The sequence below is a fragment of the Mesoplodon mirus genome, assembly GCF_964341445.2.
Source record: "Mesoplodon mirus genome assembly, chromosome: 19".
In the NCBI taxonomy this organism is placed as follows: Eukaryota; Metazoa; Chordata; class Mammalia; order Artiodactyla; family Ziphiidae; genus Mesoplodon; species Mesoplodon mirus.
Window position 1 is genome coordinate 39,883,085 of NC_138995.1, and position 22,041 is coordinate 39,905,125.

At 46.6% G+C, this 22,041-nt stretch overlaps 1 protein-coding gene across 6 annotated transcripts in view; it reads left to right on the plus strand.

The window, feature by feature from the left end:
* Window positions 1-22,041, plus strand: part of LOC309794546 (BRD4-interacting chromatin-remodeling complex-associated protein-like) — a 68,593-nt gene that overhangs the window by 35,171 nt on the left and 11,381 nt on the right. Inside the window, exon 1 of one of the 6 annotated variants that reach the window (XR_014292141.1) lies at window positions 21,243-21,441. The exons of the other annotated variants lie outside the window; for them this stretch is intronic. The gene's annotated coding sequence lies outside the window, so the exon portion shown is untranslated. Of the gene's footprint in view, window positions 1-21,242; window positions 21,442-22,041 lie in introns of those variants that run through there. 6 annotated transcript variants of the gene reach the window in all.

Consider the following 22,041-nt stretch of genomic DNA (forward strand, 5'->3'; position numbering starts at 1 on the left):
GTGGTGAAGCCCATTTCTTTCCATCTTCCCTTGTGCTTTCTCCTTCTTTCCTTGACTAGATACTTATTGGGCATTTTGCAATTCACATCCCCAAATGGGAGTAGCATGTATCCCTTAGCTCACTTATTCAGCAGTTATTTACTAAGTGCCTATTGTGTGCCAGGCACTATTCTAGGAGGGGGGATATAGCATGAACAAGACAAAAATCCCCGCTGTCTGGGGACTGGCTGGCTGGTGGGGGAGACCCATGATAGGACTCATCAGAAGGTACTGAATGCAGTGGAGCAAAAGGGAAAGTGGGTGGAGAGGGCTGGTGGTGCGAGTGGTCATTTTAACCTGCCCTCGCTGAAAATGTGACATTTGAGCAAAGACCTGAAGAAGGTGAGCTGGAAGCCCCGTAGCTATCTGCAGGAAGGGTGTTCCTGACAGAGAACAGCAAGTGCAAAGGTCCTGAGGCAGGGAAGTGAAGATACTTGCCCCAATTCACAGCTGGTAACTTGTGGAGCCACAGTTTGAACCAGGCAGTCTGGAGTTGGAGCCTGTTTTTGTTTTTGTTTTGTAATGAACTTCATTAAGATATAATTTATATTTAATGTGATACATCCATTTAAAAATGTTTTTAATTTAATTTTTCAAATTGAAGTGTAGTTGATTTACCATGTTTCAGGTGTACAGCAAAGTGATTCAGTTGTACATATGTATATTCTTTTATTTATTTATTCATTCATTCATTCATTTGTTTATTTATTTTTGGCCGCATTGGGTCTTCGTTGCTGCGCGCGGGCTTCTCATTGTGGTGACTTCTCTTGTTGCGGGGCACAGGCTCTAGGCGCGCGGGCTTCAGTAGTTGTGGCTCACTGGCTTCAGTAGTTGTGCCTCGTGGGCTCTAGACCACAGGTTCAGAAGTTGTGCCAGACAGGCTTAGTTGCTTCGTGGCATGTGGGATCTTCCCAGACCAGGGCTCGACCTGTGTCCCCTGCATTGGCAGGTGGATTCTTCACCACTGCGCCACCAGGGAAGCCCCATATATATATATTCTTTTTCAGATTCTTTTCCATTATAGATTCTTACAAGATATTGAGTGTAGTTCCCTGTGCTATACGGTAGGTCCTTCTTGTGTATCTATTTTATATATAGTAGTGTGTATCTGTTAATCCCAAATTCCTAATTTATCCCTCCCCCCAAGTGATGCATCCATTTTAAGGGTACTTATTGGTTGCATTTTGACAAATCAGTACTATTGTGTAACCGCCTTCCCAGTCAAGGCACAGAACATTTTCTAGCGTTTGATGTAAGTAGAATCACACAGCCTGTATTCTGTGGTGTCTGGCTCCTGCCACCCAGCACAGTGATTTTGAGGTTCATCTATGTTGCACATCTTAGTGGTTCGTTCCTTTTTGTTTGTTGCTGTGCAGCAATTCCATTGTGCAGATATAATACATTGCGATGTGTTTATCCTTTCGGCTGTGGGTGCACCTTTGGGCTGTTGCCAGTGTTTGGCCATCACACATGAAGCTGCTGTGAACATTCGGGTACTAATCATTGTGTGACATATGCCATCCTTTCTCTCGGGTAAAGACCTAGGCGTGGAATGGCTGGGTTGGATGAGGATACGTTTAACTTTATTAGAAACTGTCAAGCCATTTTCCAAAGTGCCCGGAACATTTAACATCACCCCCAGCCGTGCATAAGAGTTCCAGTTGCTCCACATCCTCACCACCACTTGCTGTTATCAGTCTTATAAATTTTCAGATGGGTATGTAGTGGTGTCACTATGGTCTTAATTGAAATTTCCCTCCTGACTAAAGATGTCGAATATCTCATTGGCTTATGCGCCATTTGTAGGTCTCCTTTCGCTCATTTTTAAATTGGGTTGTTGGTCTTCTTATTGTGTTGTAGTATTTCTGAATATATGTCCTGGTCTGATATATGTGTTGTGAACATTTTCTCACAACATGTGAGTCCATTCTTGTTATTTGCAGTAGGTGTGTTCTGTAAAGTTGACAAAGTCACCACACTGGGGTCTTTTCAGAGATCCTGCTGGCTTTCCAAGTGGCGGGCAGCTAACTGAGGCCCCCCAGCTGATGTGCCGCTGTGGTGACTCCCCCCACCAGCCTACATCCCAATTCAGATACCTCTCAAGACCACCCTGTCTCTTCTGCAAGCACCCAGGCATCCCCGTTCCCACCTTATGCCTCCTCTGGTGCTTCTCTTTAAATGGCTTTATGGGATGTAATTCGTATACCCTCCATTTCACCAGTGGCTCTTCGTATATTCACAGAGTTGTACGACCATCACCACAATCAATTCTTGAACATTTTCATTCCCCCCCAAAAGAAACTGGGAACAGTCCCCTGCCAGGTGGCCCTGGACAGACAGGCAAGGGAGAAGAAAGTTGAGGAGGCCCATGTCGCTGGAGCTGAGTGGAAAAAGGAGGGAGGGCAGGGAATGGGGGCAGTGGGAGCAGGGCCAGTTCCTATGTGGCCTGGTGGGCCTCAGTGAGGAGTTTGCTTTGACTCCGAGTGAAACAAGAACTCTGCTCGGATTCAGGGCAGAGGAGGGACAGGAGGTGACTCAGGATCAAACCAGATCTCTAGACTGGGAGTGGGGGTGGGGAGACTGTTGAGGAGGCCGCTGAAGAAATTCAGGCATAATGTGGGTTCGGGAAATATTTATTGATTTTTGAATTGAAGGAAGGAATGATTTCAGCAAAGCAGTAGGAGGCATTTGCTGAAGCAAATGCGCAGGGGAGAGGGCTGGAAGGTCTGTCCCAGCCACACCCCAAAAGCAGTCTCTCATGCTTCTGCCCCCTAGAACCAGCAGGGTATCGGGAGGACCCAGCCACTTAACAACCAAAAGCCCGGCTTCCAGGCAGACCTACTCTGTGACCTGGGGCATGCTCGGGGGGTGTTGCCTCAATTTTCATTCTGTAAAATGGGAATAATCAGGTGCCTGGGTGTGGTCAGTACATGTTTGCTAGTTTTCTTTTTTTTTAAATTTTGAAATAGAGGGTTCATACAGAAGAGTAGAAAACGTGTCTTCCGCCTAGCAATGATCAACTAACGCTCTCACAGTTACTTTGTTTTTAAACAGCTTTATTGAGCTTCAGTTCACGTATCATACAATTCAGCCATTTAAAATGTACGACTCGGGCCTCCCTGGTGGCGCAGTGGTTGAGAGTCCGCCTGCCGATGCAGGGGATGCGGGTTCGTGCCCCGGTCTGGGAGGATCCCATATGCCGCGGAGCGGCTGGGCCCGTGAGCCATGGCCGCTGGGCCTGCGCATCCGGAGCCTGTGCTCCGCAACGGGAGAGGCCACAACAGTGAGAGGCCCGCATACCGCAAAAAGAAAAAAAAAAAAAAAATAAAATAAAATAAAATGTACGACTCTGGTTTATGGTACATTCGCAGAGATGTGTAACCATCACCATTTCAATTTAAAACATTTTCATCACCCCCAAAATAAACACTGTGCCCCTGAGCCATCACCCACCCCCGCCACTCCCATCCATCCCAGGCCTGGCAACCACTGATGTACTTTCTGTCTCTATGGATTTGTCTATTCTGGGCATTTCATATAAAGAGAATCATATAATATGTGGTCTTTTGTGCCTGGCTTCTTTCACTTGGCATGATGGTTTCTCTGTTCATCCATGCTGTAGCATGTGTCAGTGCTTCATTCCTTTTCGTGGCTGAGTAATATTCCGTTGTGTGGATGGACCACATTTTGTTTCTCCATCCATCAGTTAATGGGCATTTGGATTGCTTTTACCTTTTGGCCATTATGAATAATGCTGCTGTGAACATTTGTGTACATGTTTTTCAGTGCATACATATTTTCATGTTTCCTGGGTAATGTACCCAGGAGTGGAATTGCTGGGTCATAGGGTAACTCTGTTTAACCCTTCGAGGAGCTGCCAGACTGTTTCCCACGCGATCACACCATGTTACATTCTACCAGTAGTAGATGAGGAAGACAGTTATTCTTTTGTATTCTTCTGTCTTCTCCCCCTTTGGGGGAACTTGTTGTTGAATTACAACATGGAGAAAAGAGCACACATCATAAATGTCCAGTTGGATGAATTTTTTGCACATTGGCCACACCCATGTAACTGGCTCCCAGATTTAAAAACAAAACACACAAAAAACGCCCAGAACATGACCTCCTGCCAAAAGATGCCCCAAACCTTTCTGGCCCCTCCATCTGCCCCCCGCCCCTCTGACCCCCAGGGAACCACCATCCTGATTCTAACTCCATAGTTAAAAGTGGGTGTGTACTTTACACATGAAACCGTACAGTGGTGTTTTCTTTCACTCAACACGATGTTGGTGTGATGATTCCATGTTGTACATACCAGTAGTTTGTTCCTTTTTCGTTGCTGTGTAGTATTCCATTATGTGATGGACCGCAGCGTATTCGTGCATTCTTCCGTTGATGGACATCTGGGTTGTTTCCAGTTCAAGGGTGCTGTGAACATTCTAGAATGTTCTACATCTGCCCCATTATTCATAAGGGTGGACTTAGAGTAGCCGCAGGCTCTGTGTGATGCCAGGTAGAAATTGTCTGTAGACTCCCCTCCCTTCTTGACGGAGGTGTGCCCCCCCATCGCATGTTCTAGAACCCTCCTTTCTGAGTGAGGGCTGAAAGCCATCATGGCAGTCCCTGCTGCTGTTGTTGGTTCTTTAGCTCTTGCTCTGTGGACTTGAGAGATGTTCTCTTCCACAGCACCTGTGAACGAGCCGTCCACGATGTCGGTGGGGATGCGGGTGTTGTCTGGGCATCCTGTCCCTGTGGAGGGTTCCTAACCAGCTTGACAGGGTTCATCCGGGTGGTGTCTGTACACATTCTGCACACTTGCCTGGAGTTTTTATTGTCTTCCATATTGGGGTGGCTCCTGGCATTTGGGGCAGGAGCCACTGGTGTAGACTGATTGGCTTAATTTGCCTCCTGGGTTGGTGTGCAGGGTGGGGCGGGTGGGTAAGTCCTGTGGAGCATCCCCCCACTGTCCTGGGAAGATGCGCCCACCTCCTCTCTCTCTCCGTGTCTGTCTCTGAGACGTTCTCTATGGCATCGGCCCCATCAGCACCTCTGCTCAGTTCTCCCTTCTCTGAGCAGCTTTCTGTGGTGGGGCCCAATTCCACCCCTCCCCCACCTGTGACCTTTCACCTCCTCTCCCATCTGCCCCTGACAGGTTCCCTCTGGGCCCCTGGGCCTTGCTCTCATCCCAGTGGCCGGTCCCCCACTGTGAGCCCTGCCCGATGGTTCCCTGGTCAGCCTGTGATGTGCCCCCCCTGCCCACCACGCCCACCCCCAAACCTGGTCACACACCTACTCTGTTCAGAATCAGCTGTGACCACGGAGAACGGTCCCCCTCTGTCATTCAGTCCATGTTTACACAGAGGGAACAAAACAGACCGAAACCTGGGCTCACCCGCTCCTCCTTGCAGAGCCAGGCAATAGATAAGACAAATCAGAGTCACACGTGAGCTAGTAATCGGAGCTTTGAAGTAAAGCAAAGCAGGAGAGGGAGGTGGAAGTGCTGGGTGAGGGGGTGGGGATCACGACTGCCAACAGAATCAGGTTGAGCCTCACCGATCTGGTGCCAAGGTCCTGAGGCAGGTGTGTGCCTGGTGCATTGGAGGAATGTGGAGCAGGCTGGTGTGGGTGGAGGGGAGTGAAGGAGGGAGAGAGGGTGAGAGGTGAGGGCAGAGGTGGGATGGGGGCAGATGGTCACAGTAAGAACTTGGACTTTGATTCAGAGTGAGGCAGGAGCCATGGGAGAGCTCCGAGCAGAGGAGGGACGTGTGAGCGGACTTGCATTCTAACATGATCCCTTTGGTCACCATGTGGGGATGAGATTGTAGGAGAACCAGGGCAGAATCGGGGACAGAGGGGACAGAACCTGGTTGATGTTTGTCACAGCGAAAAACCAACATCACTATGAACCCAACTCCAGAATTGATTCAGATTTCCTTAGTTTCCCCCTAATGTCCTTTTTCTGTTCCAGGACTCCACCCAGCACACCACATTACACTGCGTCCTCATGTCTCCTTAGACCTCTCTTGGCTGTGACAGTTTCTCAGACTTTCCTTACTGCTGATGACCTCGACATTTTGGGGCACAACTGGCCAGGGATTTTGGAGAATGTGCCTCTCTCGGGATTAGTCTGATGTCTTTCTCGTGATTCGATAAGGGGTTAGGGGGTTTGGGAGGAAGACCACAGAGATAAAGTGCCCTTCCCATCTTATCACATCAAAGGTACATACTATGCCCTTGACTTATCATGGCTGATGTTGACCTTGATCGCCTGGCGGAGGCCACAATACTTGTGACTCTACACTCATGGCAGTAAAAATGGTAAGCATGTGCCTAATGCATATCTATTTACATGCATCCATTCGTTTTAATCCTCACAACCCTCTGAGGTGGGCACTACTTTTAATCCCATTTTATAGAGAAAGAAACTATAGGGAAAGGGAGACTGAAGTGACTCGCCTGAGGTCACACATCAATTAAGTGGCATTTGAACCCAGAAGGTCTGGCTCCAAAGTCCAGGCCTTAACCGTCACCTGTTTTTTATAAACTGTATACGTACATGACTCCACTTTGGTACATTATAAAAAAATACATAAAAAGTAGATTAAAAACAGGTGAGGAAGATTTTTAAAAATCAAACATTTTACATAGCATTATATTTATCAATAGTCATTACTAATGATAAAACCTAAAGGCTCTATTTTGAATGATGTTCTTGATAATTAAAGTTTCAGTCAGCTTTTTGCCAGTTCTGTTGAAAACATCACTGATTTTCCTTTTTTTTTTTTTTCTTTTTTCTTTATTTTTGGCTGCGTTGGGTCTTCGTTGCTGCGCAGGCTTTCTCTAGTTGCGGCGAGCGGGGGCTACTCTTCCTTGCAGTGCGCGGGCTTCTCATTGCAGTGGCTTCTCTTGCTGCGGAGCACGGGCTCTAGGCACACGGGCTTCAGTGGTTGTGGCACGTGGGCTCAGTAGTTGCGGCTCGCAGGCTCTAGAGCGCAGGCTCAGTAGTTGTGGCACACAGGCTTAGTTGCTCCGTGGCATGTGGGATCTTCCCAGACCAGGGCTCAAACCCGAGTCCCCTGCATTGGCAGGCGGATTCTTAACCACTGCGCCACCAGGGAAGTCCCTGACTTTACTTTTTAATGTGGCTTAAAAAGAGCTTACAATAGGAACAGCTTACAATAGGAATGGGACCATCGTCTTTATTTTCTGCTTACATTAACTGTGTTTTCTTTCTTTGAGATAACATTCACATAGCATAAAAATTAACCATTTTGAGGGGGAAGGGATAAATTAGGAGTTTGGGATTAACAGATACACACTACTATATATAAAAGAGATAAACAACAAGGACCTACTTTGTAGCACAGGGAACTATACTCAATATTTTGTAATAACCTATAAGGGAAAAAGCAACTGAAAAATTATATGTATATATATATATATATATATATCTGAATCACTTTGCTGTACACCTGCAACTAACACAACATTGTAAATCAACTATACTTCAATTTTAAAAAGTTAACCATTTTAAAGTGCACAGTTCAGTGGCTTTTAGTACGCTAATAATGTTATGCAACCATCACCTCTATCTAGTTTCCTGCCAACCCACCTATCTAGGATAATTTCGTTTGCCCAAAAGGAAACCCTATACCCATTAAGCAGTTTCTCTTTGTTTCTCCTCCCCCCAGCCCCTGGCAACCACTAATTTGCTTTCTGTCTCTATGGATTTACCTTTTCTGGACATTTCTTAGAAATGGCATCATACGATATGTGACCTTTTGTGTCTGTAGATTATGATTTGTAACGTTTTGGTTTCTTTGTTAGTACTTTCTTATGCCTTCTGTCTCTTCTTGTGAAGATAGTTTCATTAAAAGTTGATAACGTGATATATAAGTGAAGTTACTCGAGAATGTATTGTCAAGCAAAGGGACATCACGGTCTCTGCTTTGGGGACCTTGTACCCTTCTGAGGCACCTTGCTGCCTGGACTATCCATCACCTTCTGCCCAGCATCAATGCATATATTGATTACCCGTCCAGCTGAATATGTTTTATCTCCGAGATTAGGGAATAAATAGAAATTGACATTTTACCAATGGAAAAGAACAGAGAGCCCAGGATGAGAGCCAGGCAAGATATGGACATGTGGTCTGAGGCCAAAGTGGCCAGTGGTCACATTGATGGGGAAGGGAGAGACTTAATAAACCAAGCTGGGGACCAAAAACCAGTCATTCATTTGGAAAGAGATGAAATGGGATCCCTACCTTACACCATATAGCCCCAGATGGTTTAAGGATTCAAAGTCAGATGTAAACTGCCAATCTCAGTTTAGACTTTGGGGAAAGGCCAGATTCTGAAACAAGACACACAAAGAGCTGCTGGGTGAGGAAGATTTGAAGGCCTTGCATATCTCAGCTAGTTTTCTCTGTCTCTGAGGCTCTGAGCAGCAGCCCTCCCTGCTTTGTCCTGGGTGGGAGGCCAACCCCTCTCCTAATAACATAATTAGTAGCTTTGGGACCATCAGAATACCTTAGCGAGAAATGGCCTTAGCTGGAGCAGCTGCTTGATCAACCAGGAGAGCTGGTGTAAGGGTGCGTGTGCACTTCACATCCTGCCTGGCTGCCCACTTTTAGCTGCTCTGCCCTGCTGTCCGGCTCAAATTCCAGCGGGCCCTTGACTCTGCTCTTTCCCCTACACCTCCTACCTCCTGGTCAATCCGTCTGCAGGCCCTATTGCTTTGCCATCAAATCCAGACTCCAACCACTTTTCGCCTCTTCCCCTGCCACCATTGCCACCTCTCTGGGCTCCCTGCTCCCATCCTTGCCTCGTGCAATTCTTTCTCCACTCAGCAGCCGGAGGGATCCTGTGAAAACCCAAGTCAGGTCACGTCCCTGGACTCACCCAGAATAAAAGCCCGAGTCCTCACCACGGCCCACCAGGCCCTCTGTGGCTGACCCTGATCGTCTCCTCAACCCCGCTTCACCTCCTTGCTGTTGCTCAAGCAACCCCAGCATGTTTCTGCCACAGGACCTTTGCATCTGCTGTTCCTTCTTCCTGGACCACCCTTCCCTGGGTGTCTGAATCACTCCTTCCCTTACCTCCTGCACATCAACTCAGACTCCCCTTTCTCTATGAGGCCGCCCCAACCACTTTCACTAAAAATGCACCCGGAGCCCTCCCCGCCCCCTCCCCACAGCACCTTTCTCCCGCCTTCTTGCTTTCCTCCTCTCGGCACCATGTCTCTGTTCTCTGTTTGTCATCTGACTCCTGCCCTAGAACGTCACCAGGAAGAGTAGGGATGTCTGTTGTCCTTGCCGCTGTCTCCCCAGCACTGTTTTGTTGAGTGGGGCAGTGGAGAGTCCTGGGAAGGGGAAACCACGTGACCTCAAATCAAATGGACCTCTTTGGCCCGAGTGGGGAGCTGAGTTTAGAAGGGACCCGAGAGGAAGCTGGAGGCCGGTTAGCCACTCCCCTGCAGCCCTCCAGACGGTGAGCACAGACAGGGTTAGACGGACGTTGCTGCTTGTAAGTAAGCCCTGGAGGAGGGTGGGGGGGCATTTGTTAAGAAACAGGATGAAGTGTGACATCTTGAAACCAGGACCACAAACCCATGGCTGGCTCAGGACCTGCCCACCCAGCTCCCTGGCCCTCGTGGGGTAGACCTCAGGCTCCCACTTCTCAGGACTCCCCAGTGGTTCTGCCTCAAGCATCATGTGAGAGAAATCGGGCCATGATTAGGGAAGGCTCCTGACAAGTTCAGGAAGAAAAGAATTTCTGCCGGGGAAGGGTAGAGGGAAGGGAGGTCGTGCCAGCAGATGCCCAGTTTCCCAGCATTTTCATGGACACTGGAGTTGAGGCAGTGGGGAGTCCTGGAAGGCTGTCCAAGGATTTGGTGTCCCGAAGTCTGGGTTCAAATCCCAGTTCTTCCTTTTACCACTGAATAGCTTTTTAGTTTGTGTGCATTCGGCTGCAAGTAACAGTTTACGCTGATGAGTGATGGTGGAAACTGTCCTCTTATTTTTTTTAACACATTTTTTAAAATGTACTTTTTGGGGAATTCCCTGGTGGTCCAGTGGTTAGGACTTGGAGCCTTCACTGCTGTGGCCCGTGTTCAATCCCTGGTCAGGGAACAAAGATCCCACAAGCCTCGGGGCATGGCCAAAAAAAAACCCCCCAAAACAAAAAACAAATTATAAAAAACCAAAAGCTATTTTTGAAACATTTGCAGCGGAGTGTCTCCGTCCCATCTTTGTCCCATCTGCTGGGTCCCCCTCCTAGTTCATAAGTGGGTTTAGTGCTGTAGAGATCCTTCTGGAAGTTCTTTAGACCTAGAAAGGCATTTAGGATATATAGTCTTTTTTTTTTAAGTAGATGTATAGTTGATTTACTAGAATATATATTCTTGTATCTCCTCCCTACTGTCTTTAAGCAGATGGTAACGTTTTATACACTGTTCTGCATTTTACTTTCGCACAGAACAATAGTCGTGGAGAACTTTCTCTGTCAGTATATGGAGAACATCCTTGTTCCTTTTTAAAAAATAGCATCTTTATTAACATATAATTCACATACCATGAAATTCACCCATCTAAAGTGTACAATTCAGCACTTTCTAGTAGATTCACAGGTTATATATTCAAGATTCTATAATGTGCAACCATCACCACTATCTAGTTTCAGAACAATTTTATCACCCCCCCCCCAAAAATTTTGTGCCCAAGAACAGCCACTTCAAATTCCTCCCTCTCCACAGCCTCTGGCAACCACTAATCTTTCTGTCTCTGTGGATTTGTCTATTCTGGACAGTTCATAAAATGGGATCATACAATATATGGTCCTTTGTGTCTGGCTTCGTTCACTCAGCATGATGCTTTCAAGGATCATCCATGTTGTACTGTGGTATATCAGTACCTCATTCCTTTTGATGTCTGAGTAATATCCCACCAAATTGAGAGACCACGTTTTGTGGATCCATGCATCCGTTGGTGGACATTTGGGTTATTTCAACCTTTTGGCTATTATGAATAATGCTGCTATGGACATTTGTATACAGGTTTTTGTGTGAATGCATGTATTCATTTCTCTTGGGTCTATATGTAGGAGTGATATTGCTGGGTCACATGGTAACAGTGTTTAACTGTTTGGGGAGTTTCCCAGACTACTTTCCACTGAGGCCCCGCCATTTTCCATTCCCACCAGCAGTGTATGAGTGTTCTGATTTCTACACATCCTCACCAGCACTGATTATTGTCTGTCTTTTTGATTGTAGCCATCCTAGTGGGTGAAGCAGTCTCCACTTGTGGGTTTTTTTTTTTTTTTTTTTTTTTTTTTTTTTGCGGTACACGGGCCTCTCACTGTTGTGACCTCTCCCGTTGCGGACGTGCAGGCGCAGCGGCCATGGTTCACAGGCCCAGCCGCTCCGTGACATGTGGGGTCTTCCCAGACCGGGGCACGAACCCGTGTCCCCTGCATCAGCAGGCAGACTCTCAACCACTGCGCCACCAGGGAAGCCCATCCACTTGTGGTTTTGATTTGCATTTCCCTGGTGGCTATTGATGTTGAGCATCTCTTCATGGGCTTGTTGGCCGTTTGTATTCTTTAAAAAAATTTTTTTTAAAAATTTTACGTTGGAGTATAGTTGATTTACAATGTTGTGTTAATTTCAGGTATACAGCAAAGTGATTCAGTTATATATGTACATATATGTATTGTTTTTCAGATTCTTTTCCCATATAGCTGGCCATTTGTATTCTTCATTCTTTTTTACAGCTGCATAGTATTCCCATTTAGATGGACCCAGTTTATTTAACCTGTTTTCCAGTGATGGCCAGTGGATTACTTCCAATATCTCGCTGGTAGACACACACCTTGCCCTAAAAACCTCCTAAATGTATAATTTTGGATATATCAGGTTGTACCTGTAGGATCAGACCATGAGTGAAATCTCCAGGTAAAGGGTAAATAAGTGTGCTATAATCTTGACCAATATTTCCCTGTACTGTTGATTCTCATTCCCACATGCCATATTTGTGAATTCATCTACCTGCTAAAATTTCTTTGTAACCCCCAGATCAGCACACCGGGTGCTTTCCCAGTCATTTACAGACATGTGCAGAGCAAGTGAAAAATTTGAGTTGTGCTGTGTGCCTGTTCCCAGCTGAGATCAACCAGGGCGACCCTCTGTCTTCTTGTTTCAGCTCTTACTGTAGCCAAGTGGCTTTTTCTTGGTCTGTTTAGTGCCACGTTTTTCACATTTGGGGGCTTTTGGTTGCTGGTTTAGCTGTTTAAAATGCCCCGCAAACATTGTGCTGAAGTGTTGGCTAGTGTTCCTAAGTTCCAGAAGGCTGTGATGTGTCTCAGATGAGCTTCGTTCAGGTGTGAGTTACAGCGCCGTTGGTTATGGGTTTACTGCGAATGAATCAGCCGTATATATTAAATCAGGCGTCTTTAAACAGAAACACATGTAAAAACAAGGTTATGTATTGATCAGTTGATGAAAATGTTGGGACCAGAGGCTCATAAGAACCTGTATTTCCCCCAGGAGCAATAGTTCCTTATTCTCTAATTCAGTGTTTGTGGCAACTTTGTCGAACATAACTACCACGAATAACAAGAATGGATTGTGTAGGGTTTTTTTGTTTTTTGTTTTTTTAAGCTGTGCTTTACTGGGATACAAAGTAAGTATAATAAAAGGCACAAACCTTAAGTGCACTGCTTGATGAATTTTGGCCAATATTACCTATGTAACCATCACCCAGATCTAGCTACAGACCATTTCCATCATCCCAGAAGATTTCCTCGTGGACCTTCCTAGTCAGTACTTAGCCCTCTCCCCCTCCTGCTGCTCGCTTAAGGCAATCACACCTCCGATTTTTTTCCCCATCACTTTCACTAGAACTTTACTTCAAGGGGATCGCACAGTGAATGGTCTTTTGTGTCTGGCTTCCTTTCCTCAGCATGGTGGATTTGAGATTCATCCATGACCTTGCGTGTATCAGTAGTTTATTCCCTTTCATTATCAAGCTGTATTCAAGTGCGTGGATATAGCATAGTTTGTTTCTCCATCTACCAGTCGATGGACACTGTGCTGTTTCCAATTTGGGGCTTTTGTGAATAATGCTGCTATGAAAACTTCTGTACAAATGTTTTTGTAGACATACTTTTCACATCCATTAAGTCAATTCCTTGAAGTGGAATTTCTGGGTCATAGAGTAGGTGTATGTTTAACCTTAGTTAATTCAGGCTTTTAGTTCTCTTCTGGAACAACACATCTAGTTGAAGGCCATTCCAGGCATAGTTGGCAGCTCAATATTGCCAGGATGCTGGGTCTGTCTCTGATTCACTGGGCCTTCCCCCTCAGGAGTGCAAAATGGCTGCTGTAGCACTGGCCATTGTCACCATGCTTCACATCATTCTCTCAAGCAGGAAAGAGTAGGGGCAAATAATCTTCCCAATGTAAGGTTCTGTCTTTTTTATCCAAATGTAAACATCTTCCCATGTCCACACTTGGCTGCAAAGGAGGCTGAGAAAGGAAGTCTCTGGCAAAGGGGCAAAAGGCCTATACTCACTGTGAGTCGTCCTCTTAGGAGGGTACATTGCTGAATGGAACCAAATCCAAGTTCTGTTTAAAAGGATATCAGACTGAGACTGGCTGTTGGACCCTCCTGAGCCTCGGAGGGGACCCTGCGAGGCCACATTGTCAGGGGCCTGGGCACTGGCTAGGAACTGGTGGCTTGTGTTCTATGCAAGAGCAAGAGCCCCAGAAGGAAAACTAAAGAGACAAAAGCTTCTAGAGCAGTGGTCCTTGGACCAGCAGCATCAGCATCACCTGGGAACTTGTTAGAAATGCAAATTTTCAGCACCCCCCGCCCCTGCCCCCAACCTGCTGATTCTGAAGTCCATTCTTTCATTCTTTCTTTTAAAAGCCTTCCAGGTGATTCTGGTGCCTGCCCACGTTTAGGAACAAGTGGTCTAAAGCATGTGTGGAATGTTGTAGGGGCTTTTCTTTCCCCTTCGCTTCTCTTAACTCCATTTTTTCCTGAACTTGAAGTGTTCTCTTCTGCTTGATGCCCTGGGCAGCCCTGTGTCTGGTCAGTGTAATCGCTGCTTTTGTTCCCTTCACCCCACCCCGTTACCTGTTTCACTCCTCAGAGTTTCCCCCCTGTTTTTTACACACTAGTATTAAGAAAAAATTCAAAAACCTTTTCAGATGCCTGATTTTCTTGGCAAGTCTGTGGCTTTATAGCTTCATTTAGAACAGCGGTGAATGGCAAAAAGGGAAAGAGAGAACATACCAAACATTTCTAGTGTGTGACTACCTGTGTAAACAAGGCTTTTAGGAGCTAGACACCAGTTGCTTTATGAGCAATCCAAGTTTTATAGGGCACGCTTTTATGTTGTTAAACTAATTCAGTGATTTTAGAACTCTAAAGGTCGCTGAACATAAAGGTGGTGTCGATTTTAATTGCTCTCCAAAGAGCTCTTTCTTTCTCTCTCCCCAAAAGTCTGGGTGGATGGATAGATGAAAAGAGAGATGGTGAGGCCTGGATCTGGGCAGGAATAGTGGTCATGGAGAGGAAGAGATAAAGTGGAGAGATTTGGGAGGTGGAATGGGTAAGACTTGGGTGAGGGGCTTCCCTGGTGGCACAGTGGTTAAGAATCCACCTGCCAATGCAGGGAACATGGGTTCAATCCCCGGTCCGGGAAGATCCCACATGCTGCGGAGCAGCTAAACCCATGTGCCACAACTAATGAGCCTGCGCTCTAGAGCCCGTGAGCCACAACTACTGAGCCTGCATGCCACAACTACTGAAGCCCATGCACCTAGAGCCCATGCCCCGCAACAAGAGAAGCCACCACAGTGAGAAGCACGTGCACCACAACAAAGAAGAGCCCCCGTCGCCGCAACTAGAGAATGCCTGCACGCAGCAATGAAGACCCAATGCAGCCAAAAATAAATGAATTAATTAAAAAAAAAAAAAAAAGAAAGAGTTGGGTGAGTCAGAGGTGTGAGGTCAAAGTTGGTACTTAGTCTCTAGAGAGGGCTGTATCAGCTAGCTGCTGCCACATAACAAATAACCCCCAAGTTTAGAGGCTGTTCTGGTTACTGTTGCTGTTTAACAGATTACCCCAAAATGTAGCAGCTTAATGGAACAACTGTATTATGCTCACAGGTTTTATGGGCCAAGAATTTGACATGGAATTTGACATAGTGGGTCTCTGCTCCATGATGTCTGCAGTCTTGGCTGGGAAGACTCGCAGGCTGGGGGCTGAGGGCTTGTTCATATGCCATGCATGGCACCTGGGCTGGGATGACTTGAAGATAAGACCATCAACCAGAGCATCTACTCATGGTCTCTCCATGTGTCTAGCTTAGGCTTCCCCATAGCATGGTGGCCTCAGAGCGGTAAGAATTCTATTAAGGTGGCTTAGGGCTTCCAGGGTCAATGTCCTGGTGGACATGGCAGAAACTGAGTTGACTTTTATGACCTAGCTTCAGAAGTCACATAGTGGCACTTCTGTTGCACTGTCCTGGTTGAAGTAGTCACAAAGTTTCCTCAATTCAAGGGGACTGGCAAGATCCCACCTTGGTAGATCATGGGAGGTTGTAGACATTATTTCAGCCATGTTTGGAAAACACGATGCGCCACAGTGGATTAAAACAAAACTGTGGTTCCACTGGTTAGAATTTGGCCTTGGGTACCTCTGGTTACTTCTGTCTTACCTGGGTGTGGTCAGCTGTAGGTCAGCTAGGCAGCTCTGCTTCTAGGGCTTGGCTGGCTGTGAGCTGGGATGATAGAGGTGATGGGCATGTGTCTCTTGTCCTCCGAAAGGCTAGCCTGGACTTTGTCACATGGCAGCTGGGCAAAGAGTAGGCTCAGAAACGCACACCATCACTTCCACCACATTCTGTTGGCCAAGGCCAGTCAGAAGGCCAGCCCAAGTTCAAGGGTTGGATAATAAATAGGAGGAGCTGTAAACAGTGGGACTAGGGAGAAGAAGAGTTTTTGGCCCCAGTGGTCTTTTTTCCAGATCCCCTTGCCATCAGCCCTCTCCCATTTTGCTGGGCCTCTCTTCTCAATCAGCGGATTCACAGAGTACAGTCCTTGACCCACGGAAGGCTTTGAGAGTCCTTGTGATGGGCTGCAAAGATGTGTAGAAATGCCAACTCGTTTGTGTCAGGTTGTGTTTGACTGCAAATAACGGAAAACCTAACAGTGGCTTAAACTGTAAGGATTAAGAAGTCTGGAGGCAGGCAACCCATGAGGAGTGTTAAGAACCTAGTCTTTTTCTCTCCTCTCATCAGTTATCCTCCGTAGGTGGGCTTACCAGCCTCAGATTTATTGCCTCATGATTGCAAAATAGCTGCCACAGCTCCAGTCTTCTCAACTGTATTCAAAGCTGGAAGCAGGAAGCAAAAGACTTTCTCCCTAGAGAAGCTCTGTCTTTATATTCTGGAAGAAAACCTTTCCCAAATTCTGTCTTCCCCAAAAGATTCATTGAGCAGAACCCAACTCTGTACACTTTGGCTTTTACTTATTTGCAAAACTATGGCTAGCCTAGCTGCTAGGAAGCCTGGGAAAGTGAATGGCTGATAAAGGGGAGAGCAGTGCCACTGGCCTCGTCCAATTATTTTAAAGCTATTTTGGCCACAACCCACAGTCGGAAATATGTACACACAGAGACACACAAAATTGAAACGAGTATCACAAACTGATCCTTTTGCTTACCCTGTGTGATGCCTTTGAATATTTCCTATTCTATCCCATTCCATTTGACCCCATACTCTTTAACTTAAAACAAAATTCCTTGTCACAACCTGCTAATTGGATTTCACAACCCTCAAAGGCATGACCCATAGTTGGAAAAAGACTGACTGACTCAGAACAGCGTTTGTTTACATCTTGGAATTGGCAGGGGTTACCCCGAGCAGCATCAGGCTTCTGTGAGCAAGGCGAGGAGGGGTGGGGAAATGGTGTTTGGAAAAGCAACAGCTAGACTTTGCCACATCCTCTTCACCTATCACTTCCCATGAGCAAATGGTAGTGTCCCGTCGACTTTGATTTTTATGACTTGCAAATAACCTGAGGGTTACTAGCATTAAATTAAATCTAAATTAAAATTAGCCTGTTTCTGGGGCTTTGCGGGGACTTTTAATTCTGTATCCTGCTCAGCAGCCTGGCTTCTGCACAACTCCTGATGACAACGCAAAACTCCGATGGCATTCCAAGTGCCGGAGGAATTCACAGGATTTTCTGGAAGGACACTTGGTCACTGTCGCATCGTGGCTGTTCTCTTGAGCTGGTTGTGGTTTCGCAAGCCCATCTTTTCGTGCTTTTGATAGCCCAGTGGTGGAGAAGGAGGTTCTTCAGAATCACAGGGTCTGAGTTCAAATTCTGGCCTCACAGTGTGGTTTGGGGCAAGTGTCCTGACCCCTGGGAGCCTCAGTTTCCTGCGCTGTGGGAAATGTTCCTCCTGCCTCCCCGGGGCCTGGGAGGAATCAATAGGTGTGGGGTTAGCACAGGGCCTGATACCAAGGAAGCACTGGGGCAGGGTAGGCTCTTCCTAGATGTATCAGCCAGCTTCGGCTGAGTGCTTTGCAGTAATGAGTGAGCCCTAGATCTCAGCAGCTGACAGCAGCAAAGGCTCCTCTCTCGCTCGTGTGTCCGAGCTTCGTGCATTGGCTGTGGCTCCGTCCACGTACCCATTGTCATGCCAGGACTTGGGCAGAACCGTGCGATGGCTTTTAAAGCTTCTGCTCTGAAGGAGCGCAAGGCGTCCGCTCCCCTGTGCGTAATTTGGGGTTGCAGCTTTGCATGCTAATTGTGTGTCCCCCACCTCCCCGGTCACTTTTTCAAAAGCTTTTTGAGTATGTGTGTGTCGAGGAAGGAGAGGGGCGTCTAATGTCACCCCTGGTTGAGAACCACTAGTCCTGATCTTGCCCAAAGTCAAGGACTGGGTCTGCTTTTGTTCGTTACGGTATCCTCAGCTCTCCCCCATGCTGGACACAGAGCGGGCAATTAGTAAATGCCTTTCTCACCAGGCTGCTCTTTGAACGAATGATTGGGTTTGTTTAACCACCTGTGCAAATTCATTTGTTCACCCCACAAATATTTAGTGACCCCCTACCATGTGCCATGCTCTGTGCAGGCTCTGGGTGTCCCACAGGGAACAAAACAGACAAAATCCCTGTCCTCGGGGCGGGGGGTTGACATTTTGGTGGGGGAGACAGACGACAAAAAATCAGAGAGACGTATGATTTTTTGATGTTCAAGTATTTTCAAAATAAAAAATTTTCATTTTGGAAAACTGCAAATGTGCACAAAGTAGAATAGTAAAACATGGACCCCATCAACCAACTCTTTGCCAATTTTCAGTTTTCCGCCACTCTGACAGACCAGCGCTGTCCAAGAGAGCTTTCTGCCACCGTGGGAATATTCTAGATCTGCGGTGTCCTGTGTGGTAGCCAGCAGCCACGTGTGGCTGTCAAGCCCACGAAATGTCGCCACCGTGACCGCAAACTAAATGTTTAATTTCCTTTACACTCTTAAGGTAAATCTTTTTTATTTAAAACTTTCACATTCCTCCTTGTCCCCCTTTTTTTCCCATGTGTTTATTGCAGTAAAATATACATAACACAACCTACCATCTCAGCCATTTCGAAGTGTACGATTCAGCGACAGTAAGTGCGTTTGCATAGTTGTGCAACCTTCACCCCCATCCTTCTCCAGAACTTGTAGCATCTTGCAGAACTGAAACTCTGCACCCACTAAACAATAACTCCCGGTTTCTCCTCCCCTGCCCCCAGTCCCTGGCAGCTGCCATTCTACTTCCTGTCTCTCCGTCATAAGTGGCATCAGATGGTATCTTTGTCTTTTTGTCACTGGCTCACTTCACCTAGCTTAAGGTCATCCATGCCGTTGCGTGTATCAGAATTTCCTCCCTGAATGCTATTCCATTGTAAATAGACAGCACATTTGGCTTATCCATTCATCTGTTGATGGACACTTGGGTTGTTTCTACCTTTTGGCTCTTGTGAATAGTGTTGCTGTGATCGTGGGTGTATAAATCTGTCTTCAAGACCCTGCTTTCAATTCTTTTGTGTATATATCCAGAAGTGGACTTGCTGGGTCATATGCTAATTCTATTTTTAATTTTTTGAGGAACCGCCCAAGTGTTTTTCACAGCAGCTGCAACATTTTACATTTCCACTAACTAACAGAGCACCAGGGTTCCAGTTTCTCCAGGTCCTCGGCAAGACTTGTTAATTTTTGGTTTTTTGATAGTAGCCCTTCTAATGGGGGTGGGGCGGCATCTGTGGTTTTGATTGCATTTCCCTAATGATTGGTGGTGTGGATCATCTTTTCCTGTGCTTATGGCCATTTGTATATCTTCTTTGGACAAATAACTACTCAAGTCATTTGCCCTAATTTCATTTCATTAGCTTGAACTTAAATGCGCGTAGTCACACATGGCTAGTGGCTTCCGTATTGGACAGCGCAGGTCAGTATGCCCCTGACCTCCCAGAACTGGATTATTTTGCAGTAAATCACAGACATTTGATCACTTCACCCCTATGTATTTTAGGATGTATTACTAAAAGGTAAGAACTCTAAAGGAAAAAAAGCAGAAAAACAAAAACACTATGCCATTGTTATACCTAGAATCTTCATCACAATTTCTTAGTATCATCAGATATCCAGACAGCATTCAAATTCTGTCTTTCCACTCTCAGTGGGTTCATTTGTGTCTTTCAAGGCTCCCTCTGTCTGCCGGGTTGAGAGCTGCAGGCTCCTGGGTAGCCCTGTGCATGAGTGGGTAGGGGGCACGTATCACTGGTTGTGTGTGGCCCATGGTTTCCCATTCACCACTCTATTTAGCCTCGTTTATCTCACCTGACAAATGGGGTAACAACAGGGGTTTGGAAGGACCCAAGGAGACCTGGTACCTGGCAGTTGAAGTCGGACCACGTGCATAATCAAATGATATGTAAACCCTTCCATATGGTAACTCCATTTTTAGTCTTTTAAGGAGCCTCCATGCTGTTCTCCATATTGGCTGCACCAATTTCCATTCCCACCAACAGTGCAGGAAGGTTCCCCTTTCTCCACACCGTCTCCAGCATTTATGACTTGTAGACTTTTTGATGATGGCATTCTGACTGGTGTGAGGTGATACCTCATTGTAGTTTTGATTTGCATTTCTCTGATAATTAGCAATGTTGAGCATCTTTTCATGTGCCTGTTGACCATTTGTATGTCTTCTTTGGAGAAATGACTATTCAGGTGTTCTGCCCACTTTTTGATTGGGTTGTTTGTTTTGTTGTTATTGAGTTGTATGAGCTGTCTGTATATTTTAGAAATTAAGCCCTTGTCAGTCACATCATTTGCAAGTATCTTCTCCCAGGCTATAGGTTGTCTTTTCCTTTTGTTTCTGGTTTCCTTTACTGTGCAAAAGCATATAAGTTTGATTAGGTCCCATTTGTTTATTTTTGCTTTCATTTCTATTGCCTTGGGTGTAAACCCTTCAAAATGTGCTCAAGGGCCAAATGTGACAAAAGGCACCAGGTGGAAAAGCTGGGGCCTGGGGACTTTTGTCCAACCTGACTGTGCTGTGGCCAGAAAGCTTTGGGAGTTGCCCCACTAGGTAAGATTCACAATGGCAGCTAAAATGATTGTGTAACAGTATCTATCGCTTACAAAATACTTTACTACACCAGAGGATTAAAGGCCTAAGAGCCTCTCCACTGCCATACGTGAAAATAAGGACTATGATTGTGCCCATTTTACAGATGAGGGCACTGAAGCCTAGAGCGGTGAAGTCACTTGCCCGACTTCAGCCCATGTGTGGGGAAGTGGAGATTTGAACTGCTGACTCCAACCCCAAACTGTAACCCCATGCTGGGCCTCTTGGCATCAACCTGATAGGCGACATAGATGCCAACCCTGGCACCTGAACAGGGGACCCATCTCAGAGGAACCCCGGACCTGCTGATCATTGACAAATGGTTTTCTTTTTATTATGGAAACTTTCGAGAAGATGTACATTAACTAGAACGGTGTACTGAGCCCCCAGGTAGCCATCATCCAGCTCTAACAGTTACCAACATTTGCCATGTCTGTTAGCTCTCCTCCCCCACTACAACTCTATGCTGATTATTTATTTTGTACAGTTTTGGTTTTTTTTTTTTTTTTTTTTTTTGCGGTACGCGGGCCTCTCACTGTTGTGGCCTCTCCCGTTGCGGAGCACAGGCTCAGCGGCCATGGCTCACAGGCCTAGGCGCTCCGCGGTATGTGGGATCTTCCCGGCCCGGGGCACGAACCCGCGTCCCGTGCATCGACAGGCGGACTCTCAACCACTGCGCCACCAGGGAAGCCCTGTTTTGTACAGTTTTTTAAAGGTAAAATTAACATGGTTGAATTGATATGTGTTGACATACAGAAACCTGAGCTGTGAATTTTTAAACCCCCATGTAACAGACACCCCATCACCATGCAGAACCTTGCCCTCTCCCCGGAAAGTCCCCCTCGTCCATTGCTCTGCTGTTAGCATCTGAATGAAAACACATGGATAACAGATTCTCACAGGCTGGAGCCTCCCACTGGACATTCACCCGCAGATCCCCTTTGGAGAGCCCTGTTCAGGAGACACCCACCTCCTGGCTCTACTTCTGGTCCGACTGACGTTTACAGAACTTGGGCCACACCCAAAGCTTGGGGCATGGAGGAGGGGGGAACCCACATGGAGCTGGCGGCGCTCCCAAAGCCACCTTGGGCGCTTGTGATCACCCTGGTCCAGGGCAGTGCACCTGGAATCTAGATGGGCCAGGATCCCGTGTTCCAGGGTCTTGTGACAGATGCTTTCTAGCTCTTTCCAGGGCCTGGGGCTCTCCATAAAAAGGAGAAGCAGCTCTCGTTCCTGCTCTCTCTTCCATCTGCTCGCTTTATCGCTTTTTTGGATCTGAGCTATCCCAGGCATTCACAAAATGCTAACAAAGGCT